Here is a 24,195-nt window from a genome sequence, read left to right as displayed (position 1 = left end):
ATCAATTCCAATATCAACTGTTGCATCAGAATCAGCATTTAGTATTGGAGGAAAAGTGATAAATATGTCACGTAGTTCTCTTACACCTGATAATGCTGAAACTATTATTTTAACTCGTGATTGGCTGTATAGTCGGGGAGGTATGCTTATTTAATTATATTTCTATGTTATTATAAATACTATGTATTATGCAATATTTATTTATATTTTAAAATTTGAATGCAGTTGAAGATTTTGTAGATAAGGAAGAACTTGCTGAAGATATTGCTCAAGCTGAAAGAGCAGGTCGTACCTCATCTAGTGTATCATCTTACTCTATTTGACCTTATTTGAATATTACTACACTAGCACAGGTTGTGCAGCTAGTGCTTCTATTTATCTTTGAAAATTATGTAGTCGATAAATTATTGTTTATTTGTTGTTTTAACTTGTAGTGTTGAATAAATTATTTGTAATTTTTTTTCCAGTTTGATAACTTGTAACTTTTGAGATGTTAATTAATAAGTTCAATATATGTTATTCGATTCATAACTTAAATTATATTTTGAATTCTTTCATGATAGGCACACGAGGAGAAGAAGATGAAAGCTTTGATGTCACAAATGAAAGCATTTCAATTAATTCAAGGCATTCAAATGATTTTGAAGTTATTTGAAGGATGGATTGAGATTTTTTTTAGTTTGTTGATTGTTTTATTTTGAGAGATTCACACGATTTGAAAATAGTTGTATTTAAAGAAACTCACATGCTATAAGAACAATTATAATGTTTAGATTTTAGACTCACACGAGTCACACAGTTTGAGTTTTTATTTTGAGTTGGATTGAGATTAATTTATTGTGTTTTATTGCTTACAGCTTTACTTGCATGAATTAGGAGTTGTTAATTAGTATAAATGATTGAATGATTGATATAGTTACTAAAAAAGTTAATACATAAACTAATTGCAAGTTATCGTATACAATTTAAATTATTATGACAAAAATAAATTATTAATAAAATTATATTTGAGAATGGCGGATTATCCGCCCATCCGCCATGAATTATCCGACCCGAAACCGCCTAATCCGCCACTTAAATGAGTCAAATATGGATTATGTTTTTTTCACCCGATAATCCGCCTTATCCGCCACGGATAAACCGACCCGATCCACTTTGCCAGGTCTAAACGGTATCATGCTTTGCTTACTGAATCTGTCTAAAGTAATTCATCAGAGATCTGATACTGTATATACTATTACTATAATTACCCTACTGTTTTCATCATGTTTCCAAAATAACCATAACACTATAAATCTGATTTGTAAATACTGTAATATCTGAATAAAATAACTTATGTCTGACTGCAATATCTAACCAAATAATCTATAAAGTCTAGGTCTTATGGTTTTGGAAAACATGGCATTCTGTAATTACTGTAAAATTGGACTGTAAAATATCTATAATACTTGTCTGATAAATATTTTTCTGATAAATATCTGTCTATATAAGTATATACTGTAAATTATGATGTTAGGGAAAAACTACATAAATTCTGTATCAGGCAAATATCTACTCAGGTCACACAAATAATAAAACTCATATTTTGGAAAAACCGGCTAGGAGGCTCACCTCCAACTTAATGTTCACACTCACAGTGTACTATTCCCCAAAATCTTGAAATAATACACATAAGCATATTTCCAATAAATCAATTATATTTCCCCGATCCTACATACTCGTAAATTTCTGAAATATAATTCACCTGAGCTTCTAAAAATACTCACTGGGGTTCCCAACCCATATCTGCAGGGTCCTGAAACATCATATTCCTGAAAATATAATACTCAAATTTTACTTCACAAAACTCTAGAATATTCTCATATAACTTAAAATCTAAACTTAAATAAGTATGATACAACTGAAAATACCCAATTATTCAACTTACCCAAATATTGGGATGGAGCTCAAGTTGGCCTAACCAACGATCTACTCCAGCAGACTTGAAGAGAATCTTCCTAGGAGTAGCGTGGCCGTTCCGATCGTCAAACCGGAAAAAAACGAAGTTGGAATCATAGAGAGAAGGGGAGAAGGTCGGTTTTTAGAGAAAGAGAGACTTCCCAGCGCAATTTTTTGCTGAAAAATCTGATTTTGGCTTACTTATAAACCTAGATTCGTCGACGAGACACGTCACCTCATCGATGAGTCTATAAAGCGAGTTCGTCGCCGAACACGAATCCTTCGTCAACGAACTTCAAGCTCTGTAAAACCTCCTCTCGGTAAATTCTCATCGACAAAACACGTGTCCACATCGATGATCCCTAGAAGAATACTCGTAAACGAAATCCCTGCATTCTTCGACGAGACCCTATAAGTCCTTTTTTGAAATTTTCCTTTCCTTCTTCTTTTTTATTATTTAATTACTATAAATTCTCTGGGTCTTTACATTCTCCCCTCCTTATAAAATTTCGTCCTCGAAATTTGCTATCTGTACTGAACAATATCCATTAAAGAAAATAGACTATTTATTTTATTAATTACCCTCACTTGTGGCAGAGGAATACCGTGGTTACATTCAAGGTCCTGGGAGATTACAAATATACTCATAAAAGGAAATTCTCCCAAAACTAAAACTTTACCTATCCTATAATCCAAAATACAACCACATAAGTATCACTCTACACTAAACAAACTTTGTTTTTATCTAAACAACACTGACTAATACTATAATTCATTAAATAAGTGAGGGTACTTTTGTCTAATTTCTTCCTCAAGCTCTCACGAAGCTTCTTCTATTTCATAGTTTTTTCACAAAACCTTCACCAGCTGAATTTCCTTGGTGCGCAATTCCTGTGTCTTTTAGTCTAAGATCTGTATTGGTGCTTCCTCATAGGTTAATGAATCTCTAAGTTCTATTTTCGCATAATTGATTATGTGGGACGGGTCTGGGACATATTTCCTTAGCATAGCAACATGGAATACGTCATGTATTCTAGACAAAGCTGGTAGCAGAGCTAACTTGTAGGCAACTGACCCCACTCTCTCGAGTATCTTAAAAGGACTAATATACCTAGGGCTCAGCTTGCCCTTCTTCCCAAACCTCATAATCCCTCTTAGAGGAGCTACCTTTAAGAATACCCGATCCCCCACATCAAATTCTAACTCCCTGCGGCGAGTGTTTGCGTAGCTCTTCTGTCGACTCTGAGCTGTACTGATTCTTTCTTTACTTAGTTAGATTTTATCATACGCCTATTGCACTATCTCTGGACCCAAAACTCGCCTCTCGCTTACTTCATCCTAGAAAAGAGGAGAACGACACCTCCTATTATAAAGTGTCTCGTAAGGTGCCATGCCGATGTTGACCTGATAGCTATTATTGTAAGCAAACTTAACCAATGGTGTAAACTGGGTCCAGCTACCCCCAAAATCTAGCACACATGCATGAAGCATATCCTCTAATATCTGGATCGTCCTCTCAGTCTAACCATCCGTTTGAGGGTGAAAGGCAGTACTGAATGCTAACTGTGTTCCTATAGCCTCCTGAAAACTTTTTCAAAATCATGAAGTAAATTGGGGATCTCGGTCTAAGACTATGGACATCGACACACCATGGGCACGAACTATTTCCTAAACATATATTTTTGCCAGTCTGTCCATAAAATGGCTTAGTTTAATAGGGATGAAGTGATCGGTCTTTTTCAGACGATCAACGATCACTCGAATAGCATTCAACCCCTGTCGCAATGGTGGTAGCCCAGTAACAAAATCCATAGAGACGTGATCCCATTTCCACTCTAGAATGAAGAATGACTACAACTGTCCCGCGGGTCTCTAGTGCTCAGCCTTTATTTGCTGGCACCTCAAGCACTACTTTACAAATTCAGTAATATCCTTCTTCATGCCGCTCCACCAAAAGGATTCCCGTAGATCCCGATACATTTTAATACTACCTGGATGTATAGTGTATAGGAATCTATGAGCCTCCTCCAATATAGTTTTCCTAATCTCGGCATCTGCAGGAACACATAGTCTGGTACAAACCGCAAGGCTTCGTCATTTGATATGCTGAAATCCTCGTTCTGTCCGTCTTGCACTTTCTCTATAAACTCCGCTAACTCTAGGTCAAATTTCTGGCTAGCTTTAATCCTTTCTTGCAACGTAGGCTGAATCACTAGGTTAGCAATGAATGACTGGTGCCTAATCTTTCCAAATCCATTAGAATAGAGTTCTGAATCTCTACAGCTGCCAGTGCTGGTCCCACTGATTTCCTACTCAGAGCATCTGCTACCACATTCGCTTTCCCTAGGTGGTAACTAATAGTACAATCATAATCTTTAATGAGTTCCAGCCACCTTCTTTACCTCATATTCAACTTTTTCTAGGTAAAGAAATACTTTAAACTCTTGTGGTCCGTGATGATTTCGCATTTTCCACCATATAGATAGTGCCTCCAGATCTTTAAAGCATAAACCACTGCAACTAATTCTAAATCGTGAACATGATAGTTCTTCTTATATTCTTTAAGCTGTCTAGATGCATAGGCAATGACTTTTCCATGTTGCATTAACACACATCCATGACCCTTCAAAGATGGATCACTGTATATCACAAATTCATCTTCCCCTTATGGAATTACCAGTATCGGTGTTGAAACCAACTGCTGCTTTAACTCTTGGAAGCTCTGTTCACAATCATCGGTCCAATCAAACTTCATAGTCATGTTAGTGGACCTGATAATCTGGAGAAACCATCTACAAAACGTCGGTAGTAGCCTGCCAAACTCAAAAAACTCCTAACCTCCTGAACATTTCCTGGCCTTACCAAACTCACCACTATCTCTATCTTACTTGGGTCTACCAATATACCATCCTCAGAGATCACATGCCCGAGGAAAGTAACCTGGCTTAACCAGAATTCACATTTCTTAAATTTTGCGTACAACTTTCTTTCTCTCAATGTCTGCAACACCAGCCTCAGATGATGCACATGCTTTTCAAAACTTCTCGAGTAGGCCAGTAAATCATCAATGAAAACCACAACAAACTGGTCCAGGTACTGATGGAACACCTGATTCATTAAATCCATAAATATTGTTGGTGCTTTAGTCAACCCAAACAGCATCACCAAAAATTCGTAATGCCCATATCTAGTTTAGAATGCTGTTTTTGAAATATCCTTTGCTCTAACTTTCACCTGATGATAACCAGACTGCAAATCAATTTTATAGTAGACTTGAGTCCCCTAGAACTGATCAAATAAGTCGTCAATCTTGGGAAGAGGATATCTATTCTTGACTGTCAATTTGTTTATCTCCCTATAATCTATACACAACCTTATGGTCTCATCTTTCTCCTTCACGAATAGAACTGGTGCTCCCCAGGGCGACACACTGGGCCTGATAAATCCTTTATCCACCAACTCTTGTAACTGATTTTCAGTTCCTTCAATTCGATTGGAGTCATACGATATGGTGCTTTAGATACCGGTGTCGACCTTGGTAGTAGATTGACGGTAAATTCAATCTCTTGGTCTGGTGGTAAGTCAGGAAATTCTTCTGGAAAAATATCTGAAAATTCTCTAACTACTGGAATATTAGTCTGTTTTAGTTCTTCTTTTGGCAATTCTTTTATGTAGGCAACATACCCCTGACAACCACCCTGCAGTTTCCTCATCTGAATAGCTGACACTAGCTGTGGCGAGGCACACACACGTGAACCCACAAATCTGTATTCTTGCTTACCCGGGAGGTATGAAAATCACTTCTTTTTTATGGCAATATATGCTGGCATGATTAGCTGCTAGCCAATCCATACCCAGTATTACATCAAACCTCTGCATATCTAGTACTACGAGATCAGCTGGTAGTACTTTCTCTTGAATGCTTACTAGAAAGTTCCAAAGCACCTTCCTACATCTTACCATAGATCCCGTCAGCGTGACCACAGATAACGCTACATCTAATAACTGTGCCTCTACCCCAGTTACTCTAACATACCCCGCCAATATAAAGGAATGGGTGGCACCCGTGTAAAAAAAAACAATCACTTTATATGATAATACAGTAAGTGTACCTGTGACAACGTCTCCAATAGTCTTGGTGTCTCCCGGCGTCAATGCATATACCCTCGCCGGCACCGTGTTCCTCTACTGGCCTCCACAGGGCGCCTGATGACCACCTCGGTTTGGTCTGGGAGCTAGTGCATAAATCGGCGGTATCTAACATGATTGAGCCATATGGCCAAGTCTCCCACAACGGTAGCATACATTCTCCTCTAACCGGCACTCACCTGGATGTCTCCGTCCACATATGGGGCAGGTGGAATAAGACTGTTCACCCTAGTATCCACTGTGCTCTACCTTCTGTCTCTGACCCTTACCAGATCTACCTCCTCTCCAAGGGCCTCGGCTAGAACCCGCCTGAAAACTCGAAGGTGCGGCCCTCTTCCTCTGGCTCTGTATCTCAGTCTCTCTCGACCAACCCTCCTCTACTTTTATGACCCTGTCAACCTGCTCTGAAAAATCTTGTATCCTCAATACTGTCACCTGTCTATAAATATCTCGCTTCAGATTCCTCTCACACATCCTAACCTTCTTAGCTTCATGTGGAACAATATAAGGGCAGAAATGCGACAACTAGATAAATTTCGCCGCTTACTGCTGGACTATCATCGATCCCTAGGACAAGCTCAGAAACTCCTGTACTCTAGCCTCTCTAATCGAGGCATGATAGTATCTATCAAAGATTATGTCCTTGAATAGGGTCCAGGTCATCGGCACTGGAATTGATCTCTGCTCCTCCAGTAATCTAGTGGTGGTCCACCATCTCTCGGCTTCCCCTGTCAGCTTATACGTGGCATAAAGTACCCTTTGCTCATTGGTGCAGTGAAACATCATCAAAATCTTCTCTATCTTATGCATCCAGTTCTCTGTAGCTGCAGGATCAACCGCTCCTAAAAATGCTAGTGGGTTCATCTTTGTAAATTTTTCTATCGTGCACACCTGAGCTAGAGATGGACCTCTCTGCTCCCTGGAGCTCCAGGCAATCTCAGCCATGACCCGCTGACCCACACTACATAACACAGCATCTAAATCCCCGCCCCCTACACCAGAAGGCCCTGCTTCGTCGTCGCCACTAGCGTGAGTGCTACTACCTCCTGGGCCAATCCTGCAATATTACTAAATTATTCTGAGTATATGAACCCTACAATACTATACTAACTAAAATACCCCTTACCTCTTATCATAAATTTAAGGTCGAGCCCTACCATATGACAATAGAAATCATTGATAGTTTACTATGACTTTCTTGGAATCGTCATCCCAGTAAAATCACAGAAACCACCCTAAAACTCTACCTCCAAACCGTAGAACAGAACCCTAAATTCTCATGCTAATTTCCTAACATTAATTCATTGATATCCTGTTCTATATTTCTCCAAACTCTATTCCTATATTCTGGTATTGTTTTTCGTTGTACTCTAGAGTGTACAAAACCTAGCAACCTAGGCTCTAATACCAAACTGTAATGACCCAAAAATGACTCCATTTTTTTTTCATATAAATTATAAATTATTCTGATACCCCTGTGTTACCTGCTATAACATCTTAGGCCCAAATGGCATTGAGGTATCCCTGTACAAAAACCAACACACCTATGCAGTGGAAAACATAAAGTCATACATCCATATTTACAATACTAGAATTCAGTATTGCCAAACCATATATTTATATATATTACACATCACACTAGTATCATCTATTCTAAATGCAATCCCCTGAGCACACTTACTTTATAAGTAGGGCAAAAAAAAAGATCTCTCTATCTGCGAGCCTGATCCGCTCACTTAGCTGGTTCACATGAAAAATGTTAAATTGTTGGGATGAGACAACGCTCAGTAAGTGGAAATATGGTAATACTAGTATGTGGCGACCAAGTTGCATAGATACTATAATGACAATATCTGAGATTGTGTTAGCTGGTAAATCAATATAAAGTATAACTCACATTTATCATAGTTTAAAGTATAATTGTATCATCTGAGTTTTCTACCTTTCATACTTCTAGTATCATACTATATTTGCTAAAAATTATGTAAATCTATATACATGTACATAACTGAGATTTTTCCCTGAAAAATTGTATGTCATGATTTAACCCCTCTTGACATGGTTGTGCGGCCCGTAGGCGAGACTTAATCCTGGTTAGCCTACTAGGTAAGTCAACTATACTTTACCAATTCTCAGCTCGGCCAAACTGTGTCCTCTCCTAGTCACGAAACTAGTAACTACCTTGTCAAACCGAGCCCCCTCAATCCAGAGTACTGGGGAGGCTGTAAACTCTTCAGAAACAGTTGAAGGAATCCACATACTATCTGAGATATGTGATTGCACTCTAATATGAAAATAGAAACGGTATCGTGCTCTGCTGACTGAATTTGTCTGAAGTAATTCATTAGGGATCTAATATTGTATATACTATTACTATAATTACCCTACTGTTTTTATCATGTTTCCAAAATAACCATAACACTATAAATCTGATCTGTAAATACTGTAATATCTAAATAAAATAAATGTATGTCTGACCATAATATCTGACTGAATAATCTGTAAAGTCTGAGTGTTATGGTTTTGGAAAACATGACATTCTGTAATTAAAGTAAAATATTGGTTTGTAAAATATCTGTAATACTTGTATAATAAATATCTGTCTATATAAGTATATACTGTAAATCATGATATTCTAGAAAACTACATAATTTCTGTATCAGGCAAATATCTACTCAGGCCACACAAATAATAAAACTCATATTCTGGAAAAACTAAATAATAAACTGATATATATATATATATATATAGACACACACACACACACACAAAATTTCCTGGTAAACTTACTAAAATTCCTAGCATAGCATATCTCCCTTACCTAACTAGCTGGGAGGCTCGCCTCCAACTTAATCTTCACGCTCATGGTGTACTATTCCCCAAAATCCTGAAATAATACACATGCATATTTTCAATAAATCAACTATATTTCCATGAGCCTACGTACTTGTAAATTTTTGAAATATAATTTACCTGGGCTTCTAAAAATACTCACTGGAGTTCCTAACCCATATCTGCAGGGTCTTAAAACACCCTATTCCTGAAAATATAATACTCAAATTTTACTTCACAAAATTCTAGTATATTCCCATATAACTAAAAATCTAAACTCAAATAAGTATGATACAACTGAAAATACCCAATTATTCAACTTACCCAAATTTTGGGATGGTACCCAAGTTGGCCTAACCAACGATCTACTCCAGCAGACTTGAAGAAAATCTTCCTAAGAGTAGCATAGCGGCTTCCGATCTTTGAACCGAAAAAAAGCGAAGCTGAAATCATAGAGAGAAGGGGAGAGGGTCGATTTTTAAAGAGAGAAAGAGACTTCCTTGTGCATTTTTTTGCTAAAAAATCCTATTTTGGCTTACTTATAAACCTGGATTCATCGACGAGACACGTCTCCTCGTCGACGAGTCTATAAAGGGAGTTCGTCGCAGAACACGAATCCCTCGTCGATGAACTTCAAGCTCTGCAAAACCCCCTCTCTCGGTAAATTCTCATCGACGAGACACATGTCCATGTCGACGATCCTTAGAAGAATAATCGTCGACGAAATCCCTGCATTCGTCGTCGAGACCCTATAAGTCCCTTTTTGAAATTTTTCTTTCCTTCTTCTTTTTTATTATTTAATTACTATAAATTCTCCGGATCTTTACAGAAGTGGTGAGGAAAGAGAGAGAGAAAGTATTCGGTTGGGAGGGGGGTCTCTGTTTCAATCTTCAATTGAACATTTTGATTTGGGATACTTCATGAACTACTTACATACATATACATAAATATCTATTATTATATTATATTAATATTATATATATATATATATATATATACACATACATATTACTTTATCCTTATATATGTATATATATATATATATATATATATATACATATTATTTATTTAATCAATTCAATTTAATAATAATTAATTAATTAATTAATAATAATTTTTATTTTATTTTTACACTTCCATGCATACTATTTTTGAGGTTGTTACATTCTCTTATCCTTATTAAAATTTTGTCCTCGAAATTAACTAACTAGCACTTATACCAACATGATTTTCCTTAGTACGCAATTATCAGGAATGTTGACCCTATGGGTCATACCCTGTTTTGATTATAACAAATACTCAGGTATTTAATGACTACTGAGTTGATGTGCAGGTTTATCTTGGTAGAATCCTATGATGGCACTCGGAGACCCGGAGGAAAACAAAGACCCTAGATATAATTCATTTGTTGTTATTTATATTCAGGTCTGTAATATTTAAGTAGGAAAGGTCTGTAATAGTAAATAGAGCTTTAATTGTAATAATTGCATGCATCACCTGCATGACTTAATACGTAAGCTCAAAATGAAAATGACCTTAGACAGACCTTAGGGAACACCCTTCGGTCGACCGACATCGGATTTTTTCGGTGTCTTTATTTTGGACAAAAATGACCCTAGGACACACACCATTGCACCTTTGATTGTTAAGCACCTGAATAGGGTTTGTGTGTTTCAAGATAGGACTGAAATGCATACTTGGTGCACTTTCGGTTGACCGGTCAAGGTAGTTCATTTTGCCCTAGTCGATTGAAACAGGTCTGGGTCAACAGTTGACCAAGGCCTTGGTTGACCGAAACCCCCTTGGGTCAACTTTTTGACCATCTGGTCGACCGAGCAAAAATTGTACTCCAACTACCTGGTCGACCGAGGGTCCTCGGGAAAAATCACAACGGTCTAGTCGACCGAACCAGCCAGTTCAAAATGGACCGGTTAACCGAACCTCGGAGAAATGAGAAATCGCCCACTTACGATCGATCGAGCCCTCAGTTCAAAAACCCCTTGGTCGACCGAACCATATAAACCTTGGTCGATCAAAACTATTCTGGTCGATTGGACCTCTTGGGTTGCCCTGATTTTTACCACGGTTAAATATTTTTTAAACAGGGTTAAAATATTTGAAATGTCATTAAACTTTCCTAATAATTTCCAATAGGTCCCCAACGGTCATATTTCAAGGGGTGTCTATAAATACCCCATCATTTGGGATAATTCACATGGGATTAAAAATGTTGATTAAGAGAAATTCTCTGAAAATCCCAAAACCTATAATACTCATATCCAATCCCCATTCACTCATGCTTACCTTCTTCGATTTCTTAAATCCTCTGTAAGTTGATTGAGTGTTTATATTAATAGGTTTGCTCTCCCATTCATATTTGATTGATTTATTTTCATTGAGAGTTAAACCTAAGTATTCTTAGGAGACTTTGTTAATAAGTCTATCCTAAGAAGACTTTCATTTGATCTTCTAAGATTGCACCTTCATTGCAACATCTTGAGAAGATTGTATTTGTTTTTGGTTGCAAAATATATTCAAAATACTTTCAAATATCTATTGTACTTTTATCTTGGAAAATATTTGAAGAAGTATTTGTTTGTGTGATAGTGATCTTTGTTGCAATATTTACTCACTCATATAATTTTTTCTGAAAACAAAGATTACATATCCTTTGCAAACCAAGCATATACATCATTTGATACTTGCATGCTTGAGACATTCTGCTGATTGAAATACTTGAGACTTGACATCTTTGTGTGAACTTATTGGTTGAATATATTGTGAAACAAAGATTGCTTGTTTGACACTCTCACGTACGCATTACACTGATAGAAAATATCTTTGAGAGTTGAACTATCTAAACCACACTGAGCTTACATATTGAATCATATTGTGGGGTATGTTATTGCGCGTATTTGGGTACATATTTGTTTTACATGAAAGAAAAATCACTGTGCCATTTGATTATATACACATTTTTTGTATTTCCAGGAACGGGCCTGAAGAGGGAGACTAGCTCTGGAATAGTCCCGGATTGGCTTAGACCCGATTAGGAAAGCTAGGTGCGTCGTCCTGTTAAGGTGTGTAAGTTGAGGTCAGCCTCACTAATTGACCTGGTTAAGGTTGAGTTCAGCCCTATGTTAATTTGATTTGGTTGTAATCGGTGTCGCTCCACCATTAAGTGAGCTATTAGTGGAATCCTTGGGCTTGTGAGCTAGAGGCGGGGACGTAGGCACAATTGGCCGAACCTCGATAACATATCATGTGTTGTGTATATTGTCGCACTTTATATTTATCGCACGTGTATGTTATTATGTAAATGATGCGCTTGATTTAAATTTCTGCATATTATATTCATCAGCGTATTTGGAACTGAATAGAAAGACCCTAGGTTGTTATACTCAACTGACATCTAGTTTAACCTAGGAAATAAATTTAAAATTCCAATTCACCCCCCCCCCCTTGGGAATACACCAATTCTAACAAGGAATATCATATCCCCTACGTCAAACCCCAATTCTCGTCGGCGAGTATTGACATAATTCTTTTGCCGACTCTGTACTATTTAAATTCTTTCCCAAATAAGTCTAATCTTTCCAGAAATCTGTTGAATAATTTCAGGCCCCAGAATCTGCCGTTTGTCAACTTCATCCCAATACAGTGGAGATTGCTACCTTTGACCATACAATGCTTCATATGATGCCATCCCAATACTAGCCTAGTAGCTATTGTTATAGGTGAATTCTACTAATGGTAGATACTGAATCCAGTTTCCTCCGAAATCCAACACACAAGCTCGTAACATATCTTCTAGTATCTGGATTATTCTTTCTGTTTTTCCATCAGTCTGGGGGTGAAATATTGACTGTAACCCTGTTACAAAATCCATGAGGATGTACTTCCATCGTGCTTTCGCTGCACCACTCTGATGCTCTGTTTTCACTTGCTGACATATTAAACACTGCTTTACGTATCGTGTAAGAACCCAACCCAAGATATGTAGATTGAATAAATGAGAAAAAGGTAAAAAGGTAAATTAGCAGGCTTCATCGACGAAGCCATTGTTCTCGTTGACGAAGGTCCTCATACTCTTCGTCATCGAAATTCAGAGCCTCATTGACGAAGAGATACCGAAACGAGTTGAAAATATCATAATAGTGTTTGTCGTCGAAGGAGCCGATTCATCGACGAAATGTGTAGATGATTCGTTGACCAAGGCTCCGTCTTGTCGATGAATTGGACTTGGTCAAGGGTCTATAAATCGAATATTTTTTTGCTTCATTGCTAAGAAACCTCAAAACCTCTCTCTCTCTCTCTAGAACCAGTGAAATCTCTCATTCTCTCTTCGATTCTTCGCTATTCATCGCTTGATTTTTACGATCTAACGTTACTACGTGGATCAGGGGAGGAATCTCTACGTTTTTAGCAGATCAAAAGTTCATTTCAAGGAATTTTCGGGTTTTGACCCAAAACTAAGGTAAGGGTCCAATTTTGTTTTCATTATGGTATATATGTAGTAGTAAGAATTATAGTGAAGTATAGTTCTTAGATGTTTAGGTTTTGGGAACTTGGTTCGTAGTTTTGGAGCCGTAGAGTTTGGGTTTGTGGTATTCAGGAAAAAGGTCAGGGGATTCTATTTATATCAGTTATTTTTGAAATCAGGATCGGTAAACCTGTAGTTTATGATCGTATATATGTTTTGGCTACTTATTTGGGAAAATCTATCGGGTGAAAATGCAAGATTTTCAGGTTGCAGTTTTTGGAAAAAATTGGGGGTTTCGGGTATCATCTCTATTTCTGTTGGAAAATCGTATGTTTTATAAAATTGTGGTATTGAGATGATCATACCTATATTTTTGTTAAACTGGATTTCTCGAATTGAAAATGATATGATTGTTGTATACTCAAATAAGTGTGGAATGAACTGTTGTATGTAAAATGTTCCAGGTTTTGTAAAATAGCTAGGGGCGGTTAATTACCGTACGCTGATGGGTATAGGAACATGAGTTTCAAAATTGTTGAGAGGCATACGCTATCACTCTCCTTTGCTGCATAAAAAAAAAACCGAGCCTTTTATGCGGCGCATCACTGTAAATCACGAAATCCTCTTCATCTAAAGTAATCGTCAACACCGGTGCAGTGATGAACCGCTGCTTCAACTCCTGGAAACTGTGCTCACATTCATCAGTCCACTCGAATTTCACCCTTTTCCTGGTCAACCTCATCAAAGGACCCGACAATTTAGAAAAACCATCAACAAACCTACGGTAGTATCCAACCAATCCCAAGAAACTTCTGATTTCCTACACATTTTTTGGTCGTACCCAATCTACTACCACCTCAATCTTACTCGAATCTACTGAAATACCACCCTTGGATACCACGTGTCCAAGGAAGGTAACCTGCTCCAGCCAGAACTCGCACTTCTTAAGCTTTGCATACAATCTTCTTTCTCTCAGCACCTAAAGCACTATCCTCAGATGTTCCTTATGCTCTTCTATGCTCTTTGAATATACCAGTATATCATCAATGAATACCACCACAAACTGGTCCAGATACTGGTGAAAGACCCTGTTCATCAAATTTATAAACACTGCAGGAGCATTTGTCAGTCCAAACGGCATAACCAAGAATTCGTAGTGGCCATACCAAGTTCTGAATGCCGTTTTGAAACATCCTCTGCTCTAACTTTTACCTTATGATACCCATACCGTAAATCTATCTTTGAGAAAACATGTGTCCCTTGTAGCTGGTCAAATAAATCATCGATGCGGGGAAGCGGGTATTTATTCTTGATAGTCACTTTATTAATTTCTCGGTAGTCGATGCACATTCTCTTCGACCCATCTTTCTTTTTCACAAACAATATCGGTGCTCCCCAAGGTGACACGCTGGGCTGAATAAATCCCTTATCCAATAGTTCATACAACTGTTCCTTTAATTCTTTTAATTCCGTCAGTACCATTCTGTATGGCGCTTTCGAAATCAACACTATCCTTGGAACTAAATCAATAGTAAACTCTACCTCACGGTCAGGTGGTAGTCCCAGCAAATCCTCGGGAAAAACATCGAGAAAATCCCTCATTTTCGGGATATCCTCTAACCTCAACTCCCTTTCTGATATCTCCTTTACACAAGTCACATAACCCTGACAACCCTCTAGCAGCAACCACCTCGCCTTAATGACGGATAACAATTGTGGTGGGGTGTGCACACAAGACCCCACAAACCTGTACTCTTGTCCCCCTGGAGGTCCGAACACTACCTCCCTCTGATGACAATCTATACTAGCATAGTGAGCAGCTAGCCAGTTCATCCCAAGTAGCACCTCAAACCCATACATATCTAAGACCACCATATTAGCTAATAACGACCTCCCCTGAATGCATACTAGACAGCTCTCGAGTACCTTCTCACATATCCCCACAGCTCCTATCGGCGTAGCCACTGACGAACTGACCCCCAACTACTGTGTTTCTAACCCATAAAATTTAACAAACTCTTGGGCGATAAAAGAGTGAGTCACCCCCGAATCAAACAAAGCAGTAGTTGTGAATGATAGAATTGAAATTGTACCTATCACAACATCTCCTACTGCCTCTACATCCCCCGGTGTCAGCGCGTAGACTCGTGTTGGGCTAATATTCCTCTACTGTTCGCCTCAAGGTGCCTGATGACCTCCTATGAATGGTCTAGGAACAGGCGCACTAGCTAGCGGTGCTCGGTAGTCTCTCACCATATGGCATTGATAACAAACTATCTCCCTAACTCGGTACTCTCCTGAGTGTCTCCTACAGTATATGGGGCAAGAAGGGAGCATCTACCTGCCCTGTACTGCCTAATCTCCTCCTCCATGTCTCCGTCCACCTCTAATATCCTGCCTTCTCCACGGCCCTCGATTGGACCCTGCCTAAACATCCGGAGGCATGGACCTCTTTCCCTGGTTTTGTGCTACGGTGCCTCTTTAAAGGCCACTCTCTATCACGATAGCTCTAACCACTACCTCTGTAAATGTCTGAGTTTGAAAACCTATAACCTGCTCAAACAGACTCTACCTCATATCCTCCTCGAATTTTATCGCCTTTCTCTCCTCACGTGGTACCAAATACAAAGCAAACCGAGACAGTTCAATGAATCTAGCTACATACTGCTGTATTGTCATCGGTCCCTGCGACAAGTGCAGAAACTCCACTACCTTCACACTTCTGACTATAGCGGGGAAGTATCTCTTGAAAAAGATCTCCTTAAAGCGGCTCCACCTCACCACTACAAGGTCTGGTCTCTACTCCTCCAACAACCTCGCTGATCTCTACCAGCGCTTTGCTTCTCCGGTCAGCTTAAATGTTGCAAATAAAACTTTCTACTCATTTGTACATGGAAGAACTGTCATCATATCCTCTACGTCCCGGACCCAGTTCTTAGCCACAAGTGGGTCAGCTCTTCCAAAGAATGATGGAGGTCTCATACACGTGAACTGCTCAATCGTGCAGCTCTGCTCCTATGAACCTCTAGCCATCTCTGCCATCACCTGCTGGGTGACACTACGTAGTACAACATCAGGATCTTCGTCACCCATACTAGAAGGCCCTGCATCATCACCCCTAGCATGTGCACTACTACTCCTTGGATCCATCCTGCAAATGGAAATAAACGATTTTAGAACTCTTTCATCATAACTCGCTAACTCACCCAGCATACTAAAACCCCACAAAATACTCTACTACATACATTTCTCTTAACATTCTCAATCCCCATTTAAGATTCAATCCTACCACTTAGAAACAAGAATCGACGATAGTATATATGGTTTTCCTGAAATTGTCATCTCAGGAAAAACACAGAAACAACCCTAGAACTCCTACCTCCAAGTCGCAAGACAAAACCCCAAATTCTAATCTCTTCCTCTAACAATCACTAACTCACTTCTCAATCTATCCATCCACAATTTTCATCAAAATTCCATTCTTATACTCTGGTATTGTATTCCATTGTTTACTAAAGTCTACAGAACCTAGCAACCTAGGCTCAGATACCAAACTGTGATGCCCCGATTTTTATACCATTTTTTTTTCATATTATATAAATAACACATATAATCACATATCAGCCACATCAACACCTCTGATACCATACAAACATAACCCAACCTGAAGTGGGTATCGAGTATACAAACATTCTCATATACACAAACCTAACTGCGGAAGTCATTTCATATATATACATACCACAACGAATACACATACCAGAGTACCAACCATCCATAAATACAAGTCTACCACAAAAACTCTAGGGGAATCAAACCTCCCTAGCTCAAAACACTCACCCTGACTACTCAGGGTATCGGCTCCCCTCTATCTCGGAGCTCTATCACCAGGTCTATCTCGATTTCCTAAAATATTTAAATGATTGGGTGAGACACATCTCAATAAGGTGGAATAAATTATCTACAATGTGTGACAATATGAGTTTCATTATATCATAACATATAAACAATTCAGTGATAGTATCTTCTGAGAAAATATACCATTTCCACATTTACAATCATATATATATATATATATATATATATACACACAACACAAGCTTTGATAAGTTTTTAATTCATTTCCAAATCTGTTTATACACAACCCATGTTTACCAGCGAAGTTCCTGAGAATAGGGAAGCTTACCTGTCCATACAAGCAGCTTCCCTCTGCCCTAATATCGTTTGTATTCTTACCCAAATAACTTGGGTTCGGCAACAACTAATACTTATCAGAGTACTCACCTTACTTAGTAAGCCCTCAGATGGAGTGTTTTACTTCGCTTAAATTATTTATATTATTAACTCACGCTTTTTCATTTCATTTCATTTTCATTCCCATTTTCATTTCCATTTCACATCTAGCTCATGAGTGTCCTCGTAACCGATACATCCGTGTCTGTAACTTATGGCTGCCCTGAGGATATCTCCTTACGTTATGCTTCCCCCCATGAATAGGGTTGTGCGGCCCGAAGGTTGGATCTAACCACTGTTGGCCGACCCGATTAGATTAAAATATCATATCATATATCCCGTGTCTATAGTATGACTGATCGGCCTATAACTCAGACTCAAGGGGCACAACAACTCTACTATACAGCTCAGTCTACTGTCATGCCGCACGCTCACTGAGTCCGTGAGGTTGCACTATCTCCACTAGCAACAGTACCGTGCTCAATAATACAACTCATCATTAGGGTTTCCATATCCATCAATTAGGGTTACTACCACATACCCGCAATCATTATGCGGTATTGACATTTCATCATTCACATTTATGTATTCATATTCCAGAATTTCACATTTCAATTCTCACAATTCAATATTCATATTGCAGAATTTTTCATTGCATTATTTCCCATTCTCATATTCTCGTATTCATATTTACATACCAGTATTCACATATCATTATTCTCATTGCAATGTTCACATTTTCAGTATACTCATATCACATTCATATTACAATATTTACGTTGCTATATTTTCATTTCTCTTTTTCACATTTCAAAATCTACATTGCAGTATTAACATTGAAATATTCCCATAATCAGTATTCTCAATTCAGTTTCCGCAATTCAGTATTCACAACTCATTTCATCTCATATTACCATAAACATATCTCATTTCACATTATTCAATATTTCTCAAAAACACATTTTCATATTTCACATTTCATCATTTCTTAGAAGATATATTTTCAATACAAATTACTTTCATCATTTTCCACATTTCAACCTCGTGTTTCAATACACATTTCATAATCTCATAATTCTCAGGGTAAATCATTTAACCCAGTTTTAAACATACCTCAATATAAATCTTATGCCACACAAATTTTATTTGATATTTGTATCATAATAAATTTAAGGCAAAATATAATAATACCATTTTCACATAATTACTCAATCAGTACTTCTCAAATCGACTATAATAATTTATTCTCATTACTTGGCTTACTGAGAGGTCCAATAACACCCTAAATCTGACGTTCCTCGGCGTTCATAGTTCAAAAGTCTAAAAATCACATTTTTACCAAATCAGTCAACTCATTTCCCATAACAATTTCTGTATAATACTTTCCAGATTTCAACTTCAAACAACCCATTAAATCCTAAAATCTCTTACTTAACAAGGTGCACCTTTCTTTTCGGGAGCCTTCCCATAAGAACTCCACGATTAAGCGTTCTTGGCTTGGAGCAATCTTGGGATGGGTGACCTCCTGAGAAGTTTTCTCAGGAAGTGTGTGAGGACAAAACACACTAAAAAGGTTGGTTTGTGGGGCCAGTCATTAGTCCGATAAGGCCTGCCCCCTGTTGTCTGGTCCAGGTGGAAGATGAGAGATGCAGTACTTCCTGGCAGACCCAGGTTGGGGTGTTACAAAATAGTATCAGAGCAATTACCTAGCCGGAAGTGTGATAAGATTCACATTGCTAGGGTTTGGAAATATGGGTTCGCAACGAGGAAGTTGCGTTCTGTAAGTGGGGTAGAATGTGATACCCCGTGGAAGAAATGCTTAAAAAGGATTTAATGTTATTACCCATATCAACAAAGTGCACTTTTCTTTTTGGGTGCCTTCCCATAAGAACTCCACGATTAAGCGTGCTTGACTTGGAGTAATCTTGGGATGGGTGACCTTCTGAGAAGTTTTCTTAGAAAGTGTGTGAGTGAGGACAAAACACACTGAAAATGACACGTGTTGGTTTATGGGACCAATCATTAGGCCGATAAGGCTCGCCCCCTATTGTATGGTCCAAGTGGAGGAGGAGAGACACAGTGCTCCTTGGCTAGCCTAGGTTGGGGCGTTACACCAAGTATCTTCTTTGCTCCGCCAAGATCTTTCATCTCAAACTCTTGATTTAACTGACTTTTCAACTTGTTTATTTCTTCCCTGTTCTTTGAAGCTATCAACATATCATCAACATACAAGAGTAAATATATAAAAGATCTATTTTGTAGTCTGCAAAAACTGATGTACTTCTAACCCATCACAAACTGATGAAATCATTTGTACCACTGTCTTGAAAACTATTTTAAACCATACATCGATTTACCCAGTTTACATACCCAATTTTCTTTTTCAGCAACCTGAAATCCATCTAACTGAGTCATATAGATTTCCTCTTCCAAATCACCATGTAAAAATGGAGTTTTTACATCAAACTAAACTAGTTCAAGATCAAATTGTGCTACCAAAGCTAACAAAATTCGAATGAAAGAATGTTTAACAACTGGAGAAAATGCCTCATTATAATCAATGCCTTCCTTCTATGCGTAGCCCTTAGCTACCAATCTAGTTTTGAAACGAGCATTATTTTTATTTGGAAATCCTTCTTTCTTTACATAAACCTATTTGCAACCAATTACTTTCTTACCCTTGGGCAGCTGGGCTAGCTCCCAAGTCTGATTTTGATGAAGAGATTGCATTTCTTTATCCATTACATTTTTCCACTTGTCTGATTCAGAGTTCCTCATTGCTTCTTTGAAAGTGTAAGGAACATTATCATCCATAACTGGAAGTGCATAGGCCACCATATTAGTATACCGAGCAAGTTTTCAAATTTCTTGTCTTGGCCTCTAAGAAACAATTGATTATTGTTGCTGTGAAGATTCTAGAATTGAAATCTCCTCTTCTTGTACACTATTCCCCACCATAACTGAAGAGTTGCCTTGTGTAGTCCCATTTCTCACTGGGTTTCCAAAAATTGTCTCAACCTCCACCTGTTATTGAGTACCACTGATATTCTCTTCAACTCGTGACTCCTTGCGTATTGTTTTCTTCATCATCGCAAGTTCATTAAAAGTCACATCCCTGCTTAAAATTATTTTTTTTGTCTATAGACACCAAAGACGGTATCCTTTGACTCCTACACTTATCCCCAAGAATATTATTTTCTTGACTCTTAGATCTAACTTAGACTCTTTAACGTGATAATAAGTCATAGTACCAAATACATGTAAAGAATCATAATCACTAGCAGGCTTTCCAGACCATATCTCATAGGGTGTTTTTCCCCTATTATAGATGATGGTAGACAATTGATGAGATGACACGCATATCTAATAGCCTTAACCCAAAACCTTTTTTCTAACCCAACATTAGACAACATACATCGAACTTTCTCCAGCAAAGTCTGATTCATGCGTCTTGCCACCCCATTTTGTTGCGATGTATCTCTAACTATGAAGTGTCGAGCAATACCTTTATCCTCACATACCTTCATAAATGGGTCACTCGTGTATTCACCGCCATTATCTTATCTGAGTTGTTTAATCTTTCTGCTAGTTTGAGTTTCAACTAATTTTTCCCACTTGAGGAAAATATCACACACTTCATTTTTATGCTTCATAGAACACACCCAAACTCTTCTGAAAAAATCATCAACAAAAGTGACAAAATAATGCATACCACCCAATGAAGCCATTTTTGTGGGCCCCCCCCCCATACATTTGTATGGATGTAGTCTAAAATACCTTCAGTCTAATGGATTGTAGTGTCAAATTTCACTCTAGTCTGTTTTCCCATAATGCAATGTTAATAAAATTCAAGTTTGCACACCTTTGTACCCTTCAACAAACCTCGCTTAGCTAATTGTTGCAAAGATTTTTCTCTGGCATATGCCAATCGTATATGTCTTTAACCTAGTTGTATCTGAACCTGTATTTTTCTCAAAAACAACAGCTGCTAAGCCAATAATTGTACTATCTTGTGAATAATACAAGTTATTTTTCCTTATTACTTTCATCACCACCAGCACATTTGATTTAATCTTTAAGGTTCCATCTTTCAAAGTGGTAGTGAACCCTTTAGATTCTAAAGCACCCAATGAAATCATATTTTTCTTTAAGTTTGGAACATACCTAACATCAGTCAAGGTTTTAATAGTTTCATCTTGACATTTCAATTGTATCGATCCTATTCCAGTTGTTTTATAGGTATTATCATTTCCCATAAAAACAACCCCACCATCTAATTCTTTAGAATTAGAAAACCATTCCCTATTGGGACACATGTGCTAGGAACAACCAGAATCCAAAATCCACTCACCAAAATAATGTGACGAAAATGTTCCATCAAGAGAAAAATCTGACTCACTTCCATCATTATTGGCTATATTGGCATTAGAATGTGTTTTGCCCTTATTCTTTTGCTGTAATTTAGGGCAATCTTTCTTCCAATGTCCTTTCTTATGACAAAAGGCACATTCATCTTTAGCAGGTCTCCCACGATATTTACTCCTCCCATGAGATTTACTCCTTTTTTTAGGCATATGACTTTAAGAACATCCCCTTATTGTTAGTGTGTCTGTTGTTTCCTTATAGACCCTCTGATCCTTCTTTCTACATTCAGTACTAATCAATGTAGTACAAATAGCATCAAAAGTAACTTTATCTTTCCTATACAATAAAGTGGTGGTCAAATGTTCATAATCATCAGGGAGAGAATTCAGTAACAATATGACTTTATCCTCGTCTTTCATCTTTTCATCCAAATTTAAAAAATCGGCTAAAATTTTATTGAAAGCATTTATGAGGTCATTAATCAAAATACCTAGTTGATACTGGAAGTGAAACAATTTCTTTTTCAAATAGAGCCGATTTTCCAGACTTTTGGTCATAAATGTATCTTCCAATGTCTTCCACAATTTCTTTGCAGATGTCTCCCTGATAACACAATATTTCTGATTTTTAGCGAGATACAGAAGAATTGTACCACATGCTTGACGATTGATCTTTTCCCAATCTCTGTCACATCATCCAAAGCAATATCCAATTCTTGCTGATATAAGATGTCCATTACTTCACATTGCGACATACCAAAATTATTGGTACCATCAAATTTCTCCACTTCAAACTGAGCATTAGCTATCGTCTTTGACGATGATGTCGAAGCCGAAGGGGTTGGAGTTTGTGTGGATAGAGTTTCTTCTACTATTGCACTAGTTTCTTCCATTTTCTATATACTCAATAGCAACCAACAAAGTAAAAGGCCTATGATGAATAGTACGTAACAACTGTGTCTACTCTATTTTATCCATTGAAATTCCACTTTGACCAGGTCGACCTCCAAGGAGCGATTGACCCGCAATGGTCACTGAACACTCACTTAGATAAAGTTTTTCTTAGGCATCAAATGTGGAATTGAGGATCCTAATAGAGGAACACCTTCGTATCAACACTATTCAACCTAACTCTGATAATGATATTGAATATATAAGAAACTAAAGTAATGCAGAAATTAATAATAAAAGACAATAAAAAGAACAAGTGAAGAATTTAACAAGATTCGGTACAAAATTACCTACGTTCTCGGATGCTGAGGATCAATCCACTACTTCTTGACAAAGTATAACTCTGGGGGTGTGTTTTACAAATGGAGAGTTGAGCTCTTTCTATAACTTTAACCTTAAGTCCAAAAAACACTTTTCACCAATGTGGGACAAATAAAGAAAAAATTCAAAACAATTTTTCTACCAATATGGGGCACACAGACAATGTATCAAAAGAGACCGCAAAGAGTGAATATAAGTGTGAGTTACGAGTAGTGCCAACTGTGGTCTCCCCCACCCCTTCTGCTTCCATTAACTGAAGAGCACCATGAGGGTACTAATTATCCTTCATCTACCATAGATTGCGTATGGGAGAGACGAATTGATATGGAACAAATATAATAATTTCATATTTGTAGGTTGCTTGGATCTTAATTGAAAGAGATCAATAAGTGTGTGTGTGTTTATTATATACATATATACATATTGTTACATAAGTTGCTTGGTCTTAATTGGTAGATCCATGAATATATATTTATGTTTATTTTTTTTCTTTTCTGATATTACGATGTGACACGCAAAACAAAATTAATCATCTACTCGCAAATATTAGAATTCAATATAAAACAACTTGAGGGTTACGATGCCGATGATATTGCATATAAAATTTTAAAATAACTAGATCATTTTATGTGCTTCAACAAGTTCTTTTATCAGTTAAAACTTGTTTTGATTTTGATACAATTTTAAAAGATATTTTTGATATCAAATTTTCAAATGAATGACATAGAACAAGGAAAAAATGGTACTCGGTATAAGAGTTTTGCCCATAAAAAAATGATATTGTTATCCCAATCTCATGAAGAGAAATTGAATTTGTAATTTTTTTTTTTATTCACTTTCCATGTTCACTTATCAAAACTCCTATTGACACTATTTTCATTTTATAAAAAAATATGAGGTGAAATTATTGCTTAGTAGTAGTAT

Source organism: Malania oleifera, chromosome 6 (assembly GCF_029873635.1).
Source record: "Malania oleifera isolate guangnan ecotype guangnan chromosome 6, ASM2987363v1, whole genome shotgun sequence".
In the NCBI taxonomy this organism is placed as follows: domain Eukaryota; kingdom Viridiplantae; phylum Streptophyta; class Magnoliopsida; order Santalales; family Ximeniaceae; genus Malania; species Malania oleifera.
Note: the sequence above shows the minus strand (reverse complement) of the source record.